Source organism: Onychostoma macrolepis, chromosome 15 (genome assembly GCF_012432095.1).
Source record: "Onychostoma macrolepis isolate SWU-2019 chromosome 15, ASM1243209v1, whole genome shotgun sequence".
NCBI lineage: Eukaryota > Metazoa > Chordata > Actinopteri > Cypriniformes > Cyprinidae > Onychostoma > Onychostoma macrolepis.
In genome coordinates this window covers 23478635-23495885 of record NC_081169.1, presented here as the reverse complement: position 1 = coordinate 23495885, position 17251 = coordinate 23478635, and the positions used below count along the sequence as shown (strand labels likewise).

Below are 17251 nucleotides of genomic sequence, written 5' to 3'. Positions count from 1 at the left end.
CTTCTTTTAAAACAAAATCTGAATAAAAACATAAAGACTTAGTAGAAAGCAAGGGAAAATAAACCATGAGAGAAAGATGAAGGAAACATGGAAGAGAAAGTAAGACAGACTGACAGAGAGGAAACCGGACTAAGAATTAGTAAAGAAAGAAAGAGTGAGGGAGTAATCAGATTTTCCGGGTGGCAGCAGGTAGTCGGAAAAGGACTTTGTCCCTGGCCATCCTCTCGGATAACGGGTTAACACACGCACACACACACACACACCCTCGCCAGTCCTTTTGGTTGGCTGTGTCAGCCTTGATCCATCAGGCAGGATTGTTCCTGGTCCGTGTGTCAGTAATGTTAGGACAGAGATCTGCTCTAATTGTTGTGGCTGGTCAAGACGAGTTACCATCTCAGGCAAACCACAGGAACAGCCTCTCCATCGGTTACCCCGGCAGATTATAACCCTGACATCCTGCCATCCACAACCTTCAAAACAACCCCCCTAGAGAGACGGGGAGAAAGGAGGAGAGAGTGAGATGTTTTTGTGTGTGAGTGAGAGAGAGAGAGAGAGAGAAACTTCCAGGGTTTCTTCTTAAATAGAGCGAGAACACATCCATCTTCCCTCGTCTTCGGATTGTCCGGACTCTCTTTTTCTCCTCTGTGGCGGCTCCCTTCTTTCCTTCTCTTACTTTTCTTTATGACAGCCATTGTAACCTCTTTAGAGCAACGGGGGGAAGCCGCGCCATTGGCCGTCGCTCCTGAGCCCGGTTTGATTGACAGCGGGAGTCCGGCCAACTGCCACCCAGGACACCCAGCCATAAATCATCAGCTATGGAGCGCGCCCACTTCCTGAAACGCTACCGCTGCCTGCAGGGGACAAAAAGCCCTTTGTGGGAGATTTTATTTGGGGAAGAAGGTTTAGGAGGTCTCGGGACAGTTTGCCAGGGCCAACCACGCTGCCTGCCTCTGAAAAGTTTGTGCCAAAAGTGGAGAGAGATTGTGCTCATTGGCCACTCTTTGCACTGTACTGACACCGACAGCTCTTCCAGGTTGCCCCCCTGCACGTCTGCGAACCCCCAGACCGACACACACGTCAGTCATCCAATTAAAACACACAACACAAGCACCAGACCCCTTTAGAACGAGAACAGAAAGAACTAGAACTGAAGAAAGTTCAATCGGACCGCTTTCTTTCACTTTAACACTGGGAAAAACAGGCGTTTTTATCATGGAAAATGGGATTTAGAATTTAAAAAAATACTAGTCTGTCAAAGTATTTACAACGTACTTCCGAAATACATAGTCTGCAGACCGATTGTGACCGGTTCCATCATTTTGAGACGAGATACATTTTGAATTTTATGCAAAATTGTCAAAAGAAATGTAATGGTATAATGTTTTTTTCTCCATACCATTGATATAATCAAGATTTAAATACTGGTTTTCATATAAATCTATTTATTTGTTTATTCTATATATATATAGAGAGTGAGAGAGTGAGAGAGAGAGAGACAGAGAATATATATATATATATATATATATATATATATATATATATATAAACACATACACAATCATATTTATTACATAATATATTTAATAATTTTATCTATAAACATAATAATATAATTATTATATATAACTTATATATATATATATATATATATATATATAAATAATACATTTAAATAAACCATATACAATATATATTTTAGTGCTGTCAAGCGATTTATCGCATCTGAAATAAAAGTTTTGTTTACATAATATATTAGTGTGTACTGTGTATATTTATTATGTATATATAAATACAAACACATGCATGTATATTTAAGAAAAATATGCTATGTTTATATATTAAATATATAATATAAAATAAATATATAAATGTATGTACATGTAAATATTTTCAAAATATATACTGTATGTGAGTGTATTTATATGCACAATAAATAAACTGTATACGTACATATAGTATGTAAACAAAAACTTTTATTTTGGATGCAGTTAATCGCGATTAATCATTTGACAGAACTAATATTTTTCTTATATACACATATCAAAAAGTGGTAAAAATATGTATTTTGTCAGTATTCACACCACGTTTATGGAAACTAAGATGCAACGACAATGTAAAATATGACGGTACATGGATGTTATTTAGTGATTACAGGGTCATTTACATCTAGAAGTCTTAAAGGTACGGTAGCAAAAACAGCCTGTTTCACGTAGGGGTCAGATAGAGGGTGGAAAATGGTCATGAAAAACAAAATTATGACTTTCTGGTGCAAGAAACTTTCACTAACATTGTAAGTGGACTTTAGGGATGAAATTAAAATACAGACGTGAAGAACACACCCCTTTTAATACTTTTTTTTTTTATTGTAGCCAAGTAATTCCGTCTCATTGCCGTACTTATAAAGGCCGTAGAAGTTTCAGGAACATTTTCCAAACAACAATTAAATCCTCCATTGAGTTGAACCGACGCCTGACGGTCAGGTATCGCTGGAACTGAACTGATTGTGAATTATCTGGCGTTGTGGTCAGAAGCCCTGACACAGAGGTGAACCTCCCTCAACAACAGCGTCCACACCGGAGGAGATCTCCATCCCTATGTTTTCACTCATCTCTCCCTCCTTCTCGCTGTCTGTTTTTCTTTTTCCGCTACGTTGTCAGACAGAAGGAGAGACGGGCCTGTTTTCTTTTTCAATATAGATCTGAAAGAAAAGGGATACAAACGAGGGAAAGCGAGCGGAGGAGAGAGCGAGATGTGACCCTAGAGAGGTACAGACGAGAAATCCCTGACACCTCCGTAAATCTGGACGTCCCGTGTCCACCCTCCACTGCAAGTGTGTGTGCCATGAGTGTCAACCAGCCGCAAGAGGAAAACATTCCTGTGTGGTTCTCACACAAATTCAGGAGGTTTGCTCTGAAAACAAGGCCTTTCCTCACTGCCTCAGCCTTTCTCTTCCCCTCTCTCTCTCTCTGGCTTCAACTGTCCTCCCCAGACTAGGCTGGTAGAGGTGAGGATGAAGGTTTTCATTGTGCTGCTGTTGATTCTGCATTAGCCTCGGTGTTTAGCTTTTATGATAAATATGCGTTTGAGTCTGCACTGTTTTTTTGTCTGGCTCGCCCTCGCTCATCTCTCTCTCTCATACACCTAGAGTTAGCCACATTAGCCTGATTTTTCACCCAAATGGAAATGTGTGCTGTCACATGGCCATCGCCCCTGACGATCTGCTGTCCAATCAGTCACGAGCAGCCCGCCGGCCCCGCAAATAGGCCTGTCACTCTCCCCGTCGGCACGGTAACGGATGGTCCGTCATTAAAGGGGGGGGCGGGCTGGGGTGGAGTAAGGTCCAGCGGGTGATGAGCCCATTGCCCCATCAGGTGTGTGGACACACACACATAATCACAAGATGCGTATCCCTGTGGAGTGTGTTTGTGTGACGTACGTTTGAGTATTCAAAAGGAAAAAAGACACAATGTACCATATTATTACCATATTATGTGTTTTTGCAATTTTACCATAGTATTATCTTGTGTTTTAGCATGTACTATGGTAAAATCATGCTATTTGGGCATGCAATATGTTTTTTGCAGTTATACTCTGGTAATGCCATCTTTTTGCACTTTTACAATGATAATACCATGTTTTTTGGACATTTACCATGGTAATACCTTGTTTTGTGGACGTGTACTATAGTAGCACCATATTTATTTAGACAATTCCCATTCTAAAACTTTGTTTTGAGGATGGTGTACCATGGCATTATTTACCATAGTATTACCATGATTTTTTTTGTGCATGTACTATTGTAATACAATAACAATACCATGCTTTTTGGACATCTACCACTGCAATACCTTGTTTTGTGGACAAAATACTATAGTAATACCATGTTTATTTGGACATTTCCAATTCTAACACTTTGTTTTGTGGACAATGTACTATAGTATTACCATGTTACAATAATGTTACCACCGCTTTTTGTGCATGTGCTATCGTAACATTGTGTTTTTGGTAAAATAATGCTTTAAATATGTACCGTGGTACTACCATGTTTATTGCAGATTTACCATGGTAAGACCATGTTTTTTGGACATGTACATTGCCATACCTTTTTGCATTTTACCTTTATCCTATGACTTTTGGATATGTATTATGTTAATTACCTGTTTTTGATTGTGTATCATGGTATTTTTTACATTTATTGTGGTAACATGGTTTTTGGACATGTACCATGGTATTACAATATTTACCATTATAATAACATCGTGTTTGCACTTGTATCATGATAATGCCATTTTTGTACTTTTACATTGGTATTGCCATGTTTTTTGCATTTTCACCATAATAATATCATGTTTTTTGGAAATGTAGTTTGATAATACCACGAATCTTGGACTTTTGCATTGGTATTGCCATGTTTTTTACATTTTCAACAAAATAATACCACGTTTTTTTTGGAAATGTTTTTTGATAATACCATGTTTCTTGGACTTTTACATTGGTATTGCCATGTTTTTTACATTTTCACCATGTTAATACCATGTTTTTTGGAAATGTACTTTGATAATATCATGTTTTACTGGACTTTTACATTGGTATTGTCATTTTTTTTTGTATTTTCACCATAATAATACCATGTTTTTTTGGAAATGTGCTTTGATAATACTATGTTTTTGAACATGTACCATGGTGTTTTTTCTTTTACTGTCATAACAGCATGATTTTTGGATGTGCACCATTGTGTTACCATGTTTTTGAATGTGGTAATACCATGGCATTCTTTGGAGTTTCATGTAAATGGCTTGTTACAGTATTATGGTAATCATTCTGTGCTGTTTTAGATACCAGAATACCATGGTTTTGCAGTCTGATACTGTGTATATACTGATACTGCCACAGTACTTTTGTAAGGGAAGTTCGCTTGCATGAAATGTGAGTCTGTGTGTGTCTGTGACTGGTGGCCTTTGGTGATCGTAAATAAAAGAGCTGTAGTTGAGGAGGAGATAAGGCATTATGGCTATTTACACTGAATCACACTCGCTATCCATCAACACACACACATACACACAGATACGGGTCCGATCCAGCCGTGTCACTCTTATTTATGTGCAGAGCTCTCAGTAAGGCTACACTGGGTGTTATACTCAATGGGGCCATCCGTTTCTCACTGTGTATGTGGATGAGATGATGATGATGCATTCTTTTGTCAGGGAAACAATCAGGGAGGCTGGTCGTTACCGTAACGGGATCACCATGGATGCCTGCTCAGTAAATAACACCTCCATCGGCCCACCGGTCGTCACCGAGACAAATGCTGGGCTTTTAATTAGGCTAATAAAATAGAAAGAAAAGGCTGACAGCTCCGAGTGGCTGTCAGTTACTGAAGATACATCACAACACACACACACTAGACTATACGAGTTACTGAAACCTCTGGGCTACCCATATTATATGTTCAATGTTTAAAATTAGTCCGTTCTTTTTTCTTTTCTTTTTTTTTGGCTTCAACCCATTTTGTGTACTATCATCCTAAATAATAAGAGTATGCAAATTTACACTATACAGCTTTCAAATCATAGTATGTTGAAAATAGTATGCAATAGGTGCACGGTTAGCATATTTTTTTAAGCGTGCTTGATTTTTAAGCTAATATGTCCCACAATTCCTTGCTCTACAGAGAGATGTTTGTGACAGTTCTCTATCGACTTTTCCAGTTGAAGAAAAACGGCAAGGAGAGTGAGGCCAAAGCTGCCACAGCAGTTTTTAAATGTATGAACCTGAAAGTTAAGTATTAATGAATTTAAATGTAATGAATTTGGCTAATGCTTACATGCAAATGCAAACAATTTGTGACAAAAGGCACTTAAACTGAAGTTTTTGGACATGGTGTGTCCCATTACTATAGGGTGGTGTTTTACTGCATACTCAAAAGTCGGTGTTTCCCATATCAATGAAGTATGTAGTATTGGTCTTTTCACACTTTTATCCCTGGGTAAACAATCCTGGGTTATTTTAATCCATTTTTATACTATTCATGCTTTACTTTGTGTTAGTAATGATTCTTGGTTTAGAAAAGTTTGGGCTTTCACATTGTGAATTTGCAAATTCCAGGTTAAAGTTGTTATTTGCATATTTTTTCACTTAAAACATTGATTGGACCAGTTTGACTCATGACAAGCACACGACCTGTTTTGAATTTCTAAAATTGTACAAAGCTCATGAATAATTAATGAGTCAGTTGATGATTGGTTGTTCAACAGCGAGCTTGCTGCAACATTCCAGCACATTATCGTTTCATAGTGTATTCTCTTGGCATCACAATTCTGTTTTGGAGCAGTGCTTTATAACCCCTTTTAATTTTGAAGTGTTACTTAATCTAGTCTGAAACGGGCCTTTACCTGGGCCTTAAAAAGACGTCGAAAGCCTTTATGTGAAATAGGATTCAGCCTTTCTCTCTCCAACTGTCTTGCTCTCAGTTTTTCTCTCACACAGACGTGTAGTATTTCCAGACCAAAGTTTTTTCAGCTGCTTCACTCTAGACCTTCATTTACCAAAACTAATTGAAATAAAACTCTTTCCTCCTCCTGCTTATGTTCACAACACTTCACTTGTCACTATGAATGACCCAGTGTCTTTCTGCTGCGTTCGTCAAAAGCTGCCCGGCAAAGTTATAATGTATGTCATCGGCTCGGGATATTTTTCAAGGACTAGAATATTTTAAAGGTGATAAAATAACAGTTACAGGTAATAATAGAGCCAGACGGGCTCCAGATGCGAGGAGCCACTTGGTCGGATTTCTCCAACGTCTTCCCTCAACGTTCTGCTTCATTTCCACAAAGTCAACTAAGGTGATGAATTCAACTCGAGAGGTAAAAAATGATGTAGTATGGAACAAGGAATTGAGTTTTAAAGGGCAGAAACCAAGATGACTACATTTAAATGCATCTGACCTCAACATCTTGCATAGCCAACAATGACATTGTGGCTCATGCTGTTCTTGTTCCATAAAACAACTTTAATGCTCCTAAACCACAAAAGCTGCATCAGAAATACAGGCCTTATTGCAGACAGCTAGAATGGAAACGTCTGTCATTTACAAAGTTATACCAACCACTTGAGTGTTTAATTAATACTTTGGTTAAAATAGTAATTCTTTAAGCTGCCAAAAAGAGTGTCCTGTTGATTTTATTATATTTAAATCAATTGCTGAATTTCTGCACCAAGGGGGTGAAATACAAATGCTATTTAGATTATAGCATTTTTATTTCACAACTTTGTGAGTTCCAAAATCTGTTGACTGCTTTGTCAAAGTCTAGTAAACTATTTGTTTTTCTTTTATTTCTTTTTTCTTTTCTTTTTTTTTTGTTGCTGTGAGTTTTAAGTAAAATACTACTACCACTACTACTAACAACAATAATTACATTGTTATTATTATTATTATTATTATTAATAATTAAAAATAATAATAGGTTGTACCTCACGGGTTGCAAGTCGAACGCTGACAGAAGATATTGGAGAAATCTGACCAAGTGGCATCTCTTACTTTTTAGAATATAATATAATTTAATAATTAAAATGATTTAATCAAAATTTTAGAATTTATTTACAATTAATAATTGATGTTTATTTAATTAGTAAAAATATTTGTTTAAAAAAATGTATTTATTCATTCATTCAGCACATTTGTATTCTATATTGAAGTGCATTTTATATAAATTGCAAATTTACTTTAATAAAATTACACTTTTGTAAAATAAGTAGAAAATGAGTACAGAATGGACATATGTAGAGTGTGATGTATTGACAGGATAAGTGCAGTGAAAGAGAGGAAGTGCTGTGAAAAGTTGACCGCAGAAGCAGGTTGGCGTTCTGCCACTTATGAGTTACTTACAAAAGTTGTGATATTTTGGAGAATATTAGTGCAGGAATGGCTGTGGTCCAGATCTCTTTCTTTCTCAGTCCTGCTGTACTAAGCCCCCCACAGCACACCCCAGATGCTGGAAAAGAATGAACGAGGGAACGTAAGAATGGAGGAGTGTAGCTGCCTAGTCCTGATAACAGCATCAGGCTTTAGGGCTGTAAACACATGGGCTGTTTGATGTGCTCTTATCGAGAAAACTTTAAACACTGAACCAGCCACATCAAATTCAGCCATTAATCTACACTTTTATTAAATTATTAGTTTTGAGGCGAAAACATGCAGGGAGGAGGCACGCGCACACACATTCACACACCAATCAAAGCCCCTAATGGCTGTTAAGCATTAAGTGGTTGTTTTTCTGTTTTTATTTGATGATTGTTTTTCTCTCTTCACACGCATTAAAGCAATCACACACGCTCGGGACATGCATATACACTCTCCAATGATTCTTGATTGAATTTTAAGAGCTCTGCACTGTGCTGTTAAAGCAGGACCAGATAAAGTGTGTGAGGGAGTGTTTGTGTGCAAGGCTCAAAGTCTAATCATAAAGTGATCAGAAATTGGAAAAAACCCCACATCATAAAGCAGCTGAATAGTCCAAACCCATATGACTTTCTTTATTCTCCAGTGTTATTTTTTAATAGCCTTTATTTACTTGTATTTTGGGGGGGGTTGTGTAACATAAACTTTAGTAGATCAGATGAAAACTGATTTTTTTATGGCCCGAAAATCTAAAATTTATGTATTTATTTATTTATTTATCTAGATTTCATAATCTATTATTATTATTATTATTATTATTATTATTTCCGCTGCAATTTGTAATTTTTTAAAAAATTTAAAAAATTTGTTTTATTTTATATTTTAAATTATTATTATTTACCCTTTTACATTTTTGCACTTAGCACTTATTTTCTTTCATTTATTTATTATTATTATTATTAATTTCCCCTCTAATTTGTAATTTTTAAAATTGTTTTATTTTATATTTTAAATTATTATTATTTACCCTTTTACATTTTGCACTTAGCGCTTGTTACTTATTATTTTCTTTCATTTATTTATTTATTGTTATTATTATTAATAAAAATACCCTGATACACTTAGAGCTGCATATGTAGAAAGTAGAAACAATATATGTAGTAGTATTATTTATAGGATGTAGGATGCATGTTTGGCCGCATTCATATTCCAAATCTTCTAAAGCTATATGACAGCTGTGCGTCAGGAAAATATGGAAGTTAAGGTCATGTTTCAGTTTTCTGTAAAATGTTCTTTTAATGAAAGAGTTTAAAACAGAATGTTCTTTTATATGCTTACAATAAAACGGTTCATATGGGGTCATGTAAAGGTCATGAACTCTGTTTAACTTGCCTCCACAAAAACGTGTGTAGAATTCCTGAATAATGTTATATTATTAATAAAACCTTGTCATTCCTATGTTATTTTACTAGCAACAGAATTATCACATTGTGAACTCACATGTCATATCTAGGTCTTCATAAGTGCAATACATTTTTGCAGTGAGTTAGATGTTACTATAGTGTGAATAGGGATGCTCTGTATGTCCGTATTATTTCACTGTCTGTGTAACAGCGCCTCTTTAGCATCTATTTGACCTTTGACCTTTAACCCCACCTAAACGGGCCGCACAGTCTGAACCTGCTGCCATGACAACAGACCAGGGTCATGACTGGGTCGTTGTGGCCAGCGTACAGTAGCGGGGAGCGTCTCTCCTTGACAAACTCGCACATATTCACGCTCTTTACACTTTCAATACACCGACACTTGAATCCCGAGATAATGATGATTCCCCATTATTTCGTCTTCTCTCATAAATAATCAAAGCATCCAAAGAGCCCCTCGGCCCCCCGTTCTTCTCCTCTTGTCTCTTGTTCTGTCTCTTTTGTTAGTGCGGTGCGAGAGATAAATCAGATGGTGTTAAAGAGCGCATGAGGAGAGAGATTTAGTGCTGGAGACATTCTCGCTCCTCTTAGACGCTCCACGCACAGCAGAGGGAGTTCATTAAAGTCTCCGCATGGAGATGGGCTTAATGCTGGATTTACCACTGACAGCTCAATATATCCACACACACACACCCATTATCTCTGAAGAGGGCTGAAGAAGCGATTGTGCGTAGGCCTCATTGCTCCCGGATGGTGAGAAAGAGGAAATGAATGCAGTCTGATGCACCTGTTATGTGAACTTGGTTTATTTGAGGATGTGTTAAGAGCTTTTGAAATGTCTCAGTGCGACGTTTGTGACTCCATAGTATGACATGATGATGTGCTGGGCAATATAACGGTTCAAAAGGTAAACTACTGAATTGGGGTATCTCTGAGGGGGACTGACTTGTCTTCAGAAAAGTTTAGATGGTATTTTATTTTCATCTTACCTCCGTATAATGCATATTAAAGTAGTCTTAATAAGTGAAAGTGAACATGTGGCTAAGTATGGTAACCTATGTTCGGAATTAGTGCTCTGCATTTATCCCATCCTAAGTGCACACACACAGCAGTGAACACATGCCAGGAGCAGTGGGCAGCCATTTTTTTTGCTGCGGCGCCCGGGGAGCAGTTGGAGGTTCGGTGCCTTGCTCAAGGGCACCTCAGTCGTGGGAATTGGGGGTGAAGAGAGAGCACTGTGCCGCTATATTTAATAAGTGCCGCGATACTTTATTTACAGCGGTAACCAAGGAAAAGCTGTACCACTGCTGTTCCATAAGCGCCACCTACTGTCAGAGAGTGATTTTGCATTCTCATTCAGCTCATCCGCTGTTTTTGTTTGGTGCAGATATATTTTATGTAGCATAATTTTGCAAAGCTAAAGTCACACTATTCTGTTTTTGCTTTAAATTTTGAAATGATACTAATCTAATTTAGAGGTTTAGTGTCCTCTTTTAAATGCACTTTTAAGTACTATCTGTATGTGTGAGTGTGTTTCAAATTTTTCTACTGTATACTTTTGGGGAATATGGTCAATACAAAGTCTGTTAATGTCTTTTAATGGTTTTCCATTCAATAATTTAATTAAAATTATTAGGTAGGAGAGGAATTTTAGAAAGGCACTGTATAAATTACATAATATATATAATTACATAATAAATTATTTCATAAAAAATATAATATATAAAAATATATTTTATTATTATTATTATTATTATAAATAAAGCTCTTCACACACCACCAAATAAACCATTATTAGTAATAATAATAATAGTATTAAATGTAAATGTAAAATTAATTCCTTCACATCTGTTTGCCAATCTACCTCTTACTGCAGTCTTTCCTCATCATCACACAGCGCCGTATTTAGTTATGAGATGCATGGACAAGTGAAATACTTTTTATTTGTTATTTAGCATCTTATAATTAATGCAGACATCTGTAATGCATCTATAAAGTCAACATGAAATTTTAATGTACCTTTTCTTTGTAAATATCCCTGGTTTTATTGTGCACGATTCACCAGCGTCTTCTCATAATATTACATAACTATATTTAATAACTTTGTATTTTGTATGAAACTATTTTCTTTTCATCTGATGCAACAAAGACCATGTGTGCGGGGACAAAAAATATTAACCAATAAAATCTTAGCACGGCCTCCGTAATCCAATCAAATGCTGCGTCTAAAATCAAGTCCCGTCCCATATTCCTAAATATTCTGCCAAATAATTTGTTTTACCTGCAAATATGTCACATTAAAGAAGTTACATGTGTTGCCAGTGTTCTTTCATGTTAACTTTTCACATTATGGATGTTTGCATTAAATGTAAAACTATGAGAATCTGCAGTAGAACACACACATGAAGGGCATAAAAAATGAAGGCATCATTAAATAGTGAAGCTCTTTATACGGCCAGTGCGGATGTGTGTTTATATTTGTGTGTGTTTTATAAGGTCACCCATAGGTTACATTTTATGCAGCATTCAGCTTTGAGGTTTCCTCATGTCTGAATAACACCACCAGCCTGGCACACACACACACACACACACACACACACACTCACTCACTCACACTCTTCTGCTGGGACTCCCAGTGTGGTTGGGCTTCATCCAGCTCTCTTCATTCCAACTTACCATTCCCGTCAAACGCGCAGCGTTCCCGGGAACATCAGCCCTGAGGGAGACCCTCACACACACAGAGAGAGCTGAGTGAGTCACTCCCTTTACAAATGCAGCATTTATGACTCTGGCTCTTGACCATAAGAACACTATGTGTGTGTGAAGACAGAATAAAGTTGTGTAAATCACAAATTAAGTCTTCACATCTCCGAATTTGCTAGTCAGACATGAGGAAGAAAAATAATGAAACTCATTCTGCTTCATTTATGTAAATGATTCATAACTATGAATTATTGCATGCTTGTGTGTATCCTGGCTTTGTGTTTGTTTATTAATCAAAAAGACTGTACATGAAGTGTTTTCTTTGATTGGATGAAGCTGTCTTGCATCATGTGTGTGTTGGAATGAGAGTGATTTTCTGTCGGCATGTCGCTCAAGGCTTTGATAATTGAGGCCCTCATTAAGCTCGTTAGCGCTCTGCTGTATGAGTGGATCTCAGCGCTTAATTACAGCTCGTTAGGAGAATGCCAGTCAGAGGCATGACGTGGTGTGACATCTGAGCGGACGGGAGATCTGCTGCCCAGCATCACTCAACACAACCAGACACGCACATTCAGTACTTAACATCACTTAACACATACATGTCTGTCTGTACTAAACACTAGAGAGTCAATACTAAGCCAGCGTGTGTAATTATACAATTATATCTTTTTATATTTATCTATATTTAATTTTTTATTTAAATTATATGTGTATTTAAATGAGAAGTATATTAAATAAATATTTTTAGTATAAATATAGTGATATATTTTAGAAATTGTTAATGAATTGGTAGATGTTATATTGCATTCTGTTTTGGGGAATGTTCATTTTAAAAGTAATGTGCTACAATATTGCGTTAGTCCATTAAAAAGTAACTTATTGCATCACTTAGTTACTTTGTATAGAAAGTAATGCATTACATTAACATTGCATTACTTTGTCACCTGGGCTAGGCTTGCTTATTTGTTTTTAAATAACAAAAACTCCAAAAGTTATATATTTGGCAATGGTAGTGTCAAATAGTAGAAGTATCTCTCTCTCAACACGGAGACAGGAGAGGTATCAGTGAATGAATGGGAAAAAATAACTTGCGTAACTTGTTTGAAAAAGTAACTTTTTTTGTAAATTTAAAAGTAATGCGTTACTTTACTAGTTACTTGAAAAAAGTAATCTGATTATGTGACTTGCATTACTTGTATTACGTTACCCTCAACACTGATTACACTGTTATATTATATGTGACCCTGGACCACAAAACCAGTCTTAAGTCGCTGAGGTATATTTGTAGCAATAGCCAAAAATACACTGTATGGGTCAAAATGATAGATTTTTCTTTTATGCCAAAAATCATTAGTATATTAAGTAAAGATCATATTCCATGAAGATATTTTGTAAATTTTCTACTGTAAATATATCAAAACATCGTTTTTGATTAGTAACATGCATTGCTAAGAACTCATTTGGACAACTTTAAAGGCGATTTTCTCAATATTATTATTATTTTTTGCACCCTCAGATTCCAGATTTTCAAATAGTTGCATCTCGGCCAAGTATTGTCCGATCCTAACAACCCATACATCAATGGAAAGCTTATGTATTCAGCTTTCAGATGATGTATAAATCTCAATTTCGAAAAATTGACACTTAAGACTGGTTTTGTGGTCCAAGGTCACATATTATATATAGTTTTGTATTTATATTAGTGTTTGGGCTGTTAGCTTAGCATCATGGGAATTTAAAGCTACTGAAATCAGTGTTGCTACCTTTGTAGAGCAAAACAAATCGGTCTCTAACAGGTTTCCATGATGTTTTGGATGCTGCTCTCAGCAATTTGAGTTTTGGAACAGAAGTTTTGAAACAGAGCTACAAACATTCGTTACACACAATCAGTACTTAACATCTTTTGTTGATTTTGATTCCTTCCATTGTCCTCGTTTGTAAGTCGCTTTGGATAAAAGCGTCTGCTAAATGAATAAATGTAAATGTAAACATCACTTAACATGGTCAAATCTACCTCAGCATACACGCATTTCCTACATAATTTAACACAGCTAAGTCATTTAATCATGGACACACAAAGTCAGTATTTGCATGAAGGTCATGGTTTCATGATATTTTACTGCTGTATCGAATGTGTGTGTGTGTGTGCAGATGTTCGATGATCATATGGTTTTCATCACATTACATTTTAAACAGTAGTTCAGTTCTGCTCTTTCTCTCTCTCAACATTTTTTATTGTTATTTCTTCATTCTCAAACTTTCTGATCAGTTCTTCACTCTGAGCCTTACTCTTTGTTCTCTTCTCCTCCTCTCCTCACTCATTTTTTTCCCCTTCTTCTGGCCTTCATCTTTAAATCTGGATGGTTTATAGCGTCTGTGTGCCAGTCCTCTATTCAATGTCTCTCTCCCTCTCTCTCTCTCTTCTAATCACAATGTCATGTTTTCAAACTGGCTAAATGGATCCCTGACTCCTCTTTGTTTTCAGCCTCAAATATTTACAGCAGGAGTTATCTGAGAGTGTGTGCCAGAGTCTGTGAGCCAAAACTGTGTGTGTGTGTGTGTGTGTGTGTGTGCAGCAGCAGCGGTGTATGGTGTTCTGGGAGCTTAATTGAGATCTCAACGTGACAGCTCTGAACGCTCATAAATTACAATGTGTTGGCCAGACAGGCCTGGCTACAGCGCTCTCACATTCTCTCTCTCTGTGTGTGTGTGTGTGTGTGTGTGTGTGTGTTTGTTTGTGTGTGTAATAATACAATGAATAAACCTCCGTCTCAAAAACTCTTACATTACACATCAATGTATGTATCATCACCAAGCTCCGCCCCCAGGTACATTAAAGTATTTAGCTATATATACTGATTATTTAGGATTTCAAGATCCTGAAAATCTTTTTTTTTTTTTTTTTTTTTTTAAACCTGCAAATAAAGTTTTGGGATTTATTTATTATTTAAGGAGTTTAGGATTTAATATTCTACACAATTTTTAGGCTACTTTGTTACATTAAAAAACATTCAGTTGTTGTTCCTGACTTTGGTCTCCAATGAATAATAGACTCAATACTTAATAAAATAAGTTTGATTTATGTTATGATTTTATATATTATGTTTTTGTTTTTTTATCAAATTTTTGGAAAGAAGTCTCTTATGCTCATCAAAAATACAGTAAAACATTAATATTTCAATACATAAAATATTATAATTATTATAAATGTCTTGAATGCATCCTTGGTGAATAGAAGTATTAATTTCTTCACATAAAATTCACCTTGAGATTTTTTTTTCCCCTAGCAACATGCATACATGCACAAACACACTGCGCGCTCTTGAATGTGTGTGTCAGTAACGCTGACTTGTGTGTTTAATTTTAGAAGCTGTAATGAGAGTGATGTCATCAGTCCGTGCTTCTGAAAACAATCTGGCAATCTGGAAAATGTCAATCTCTCTCTCTCTACATGCGTCTGCATGTGTGTTAAAGTGGGTAGTGCTTCTTAACTATACCCTCCACACATGAAACACACATGGTACACAGACACAAACACACAGTCAAACATGGAAAGCTTCATACACACCTCATCACAGCAACCGCGACACCTCTCCTGTCGCAAAACCTCACCCACATTCCTAAACGTATTAAAATTCAACAGTTCTGTTCATTCTTAACCTCTTTTTTTCAGTCACATGTCTTGTTTCAATGCCTTTTTGTCCTTGTAACTTCACCCTAAACGTTTCATCAGCGCTAGCCTGTTAGCTAAGCTACCTGACTTCTTATTAGCATATATTAATCAATTACCACTGATTATTCCTGACTTTCCAAGAAGTCCTCCACTGAAGCGATAATCCGCTGAAGAGAGCGGCGAGAGAAGACAGCCACTACAAAGAGAGCGCTGGTGCGTTGGGCGGTAGCTATGTCCTTGTTGCGTATGTTAATGTGCTAATAAAACTTGCGGGAACAGGAAGCCCCTGCTTTATAAATGACTAATTAAGATAACGAGGAAAGATGTAGTGGCCATGTCATTTCAGATTAATTCACTTAGAGAACAGATTAATCTCACGCTCAAAGGCAAAGATTGAGACTGAAGATGATTCTGGAAGATTAGAGCTGTCACGTACATGCTAATGCACATGAAGTCATCGGTGATAGATAGCAGAGGGTTCTGTCATCCATCACACTATCATATCACAGAACCATCTCTTAAAATGGGCCTGTTACCATGGTAACTATAGATTGTTTATGGCACCCACAAAAATTAGGTGCCAACTTCATATTAAGCACTACTGTTATCAAAAAGAACTTAACAGAATGACAGAAAGATACGGATAGAAGGGGATCCTAGATTAATTAAATACATTTTTACAGTTGTAGCTACTACTATATGCTCAGTGTTGGGCAAGCTACTTGGAAAATGTAGTGAGCTAAGCTAACAGTTACTCTTCTTTAAATGAAGCTAAACTACACTAAAGCTACAGCCCTGGGAAATGTAGCAAGCTAAGCTACGGCAACATGGCAAAAGTAGTTTACTACATCCAAGCTATTTAAAAAAAAATAAAAAATTTCTAATGAACCAACATTATACCAAGTCAATGCTCTCTCAGTGATCAATAAAACTGTCAGTCAAGCAGATAGACAGGCATGTTCAGTTTAATTGTTTATTCAACAGCTGTTCCAAACCAATTTGGCAACATAATCAGTATCAAATACAGGGCCGGATTGACCTCAAATTGTGACATAGGCAAAATACATTTTTGCTGTCAGCCGGAAACCTCCTATTGTTGGTATTGTGGCTTTATTGTATACAGATACATTTATATAAATGGTAACACTTCACAATTAGGTTCAGTAGTTAACATTAGTTAACTAGTGTAGTTAACATGAGCTAAGAATGAACAATACTTCTGCAGCATTTATCTTAATGTAAATTTCAACATTTACTAATGCATTATTAAATCAAAAGTTGTTTGTTAACATTGTTTGTTAGCTTTTGACCAGCAAATGTTTTTATTTTATTTTATTTTTTCCTGACTCGTGTCCCGTTTTCCCCAGTTTTCTGTCGCTATGTGGGCGTTCAGTTTTTTTCTGTTATTTGGCCAAAGTATCATATTATGAAGGATTTGGCTGTGACTTGACGACAAATGCTAGAGAAACTCTTCTCTGCTCCTCAAAAAACAAACAAACAAACAAACAAAAAAGCATTAGCCTTTATAAATAGTTTTTTGAGTAAAGAAACCGC

General features: G+C 36.4%; 1 protein-coding gene and 1 non-coding gene across 15 annotated transcripts in view; one reads left to right on the top strand and one right to left on the bottom strand.

The window, feature by feature from the left end:
- Positions 1-17251, top strand: part of mecom (MDS1 and EVI1 complex locus) — a 169792-nt gene that overhangs the window by 79201 nt on the left and 73340 nt on the right. The window lies entirely within an intron of this gene.
- Positions 10246-10313, bottom strand: LOC131521039 (small nucleolar RNA SNORD19). The gene has a single exon (XR_009266186.1). It is a non-coding gene; the product is annotated as a small nucleolar RNA SNORD19 (small nucleolar RNA).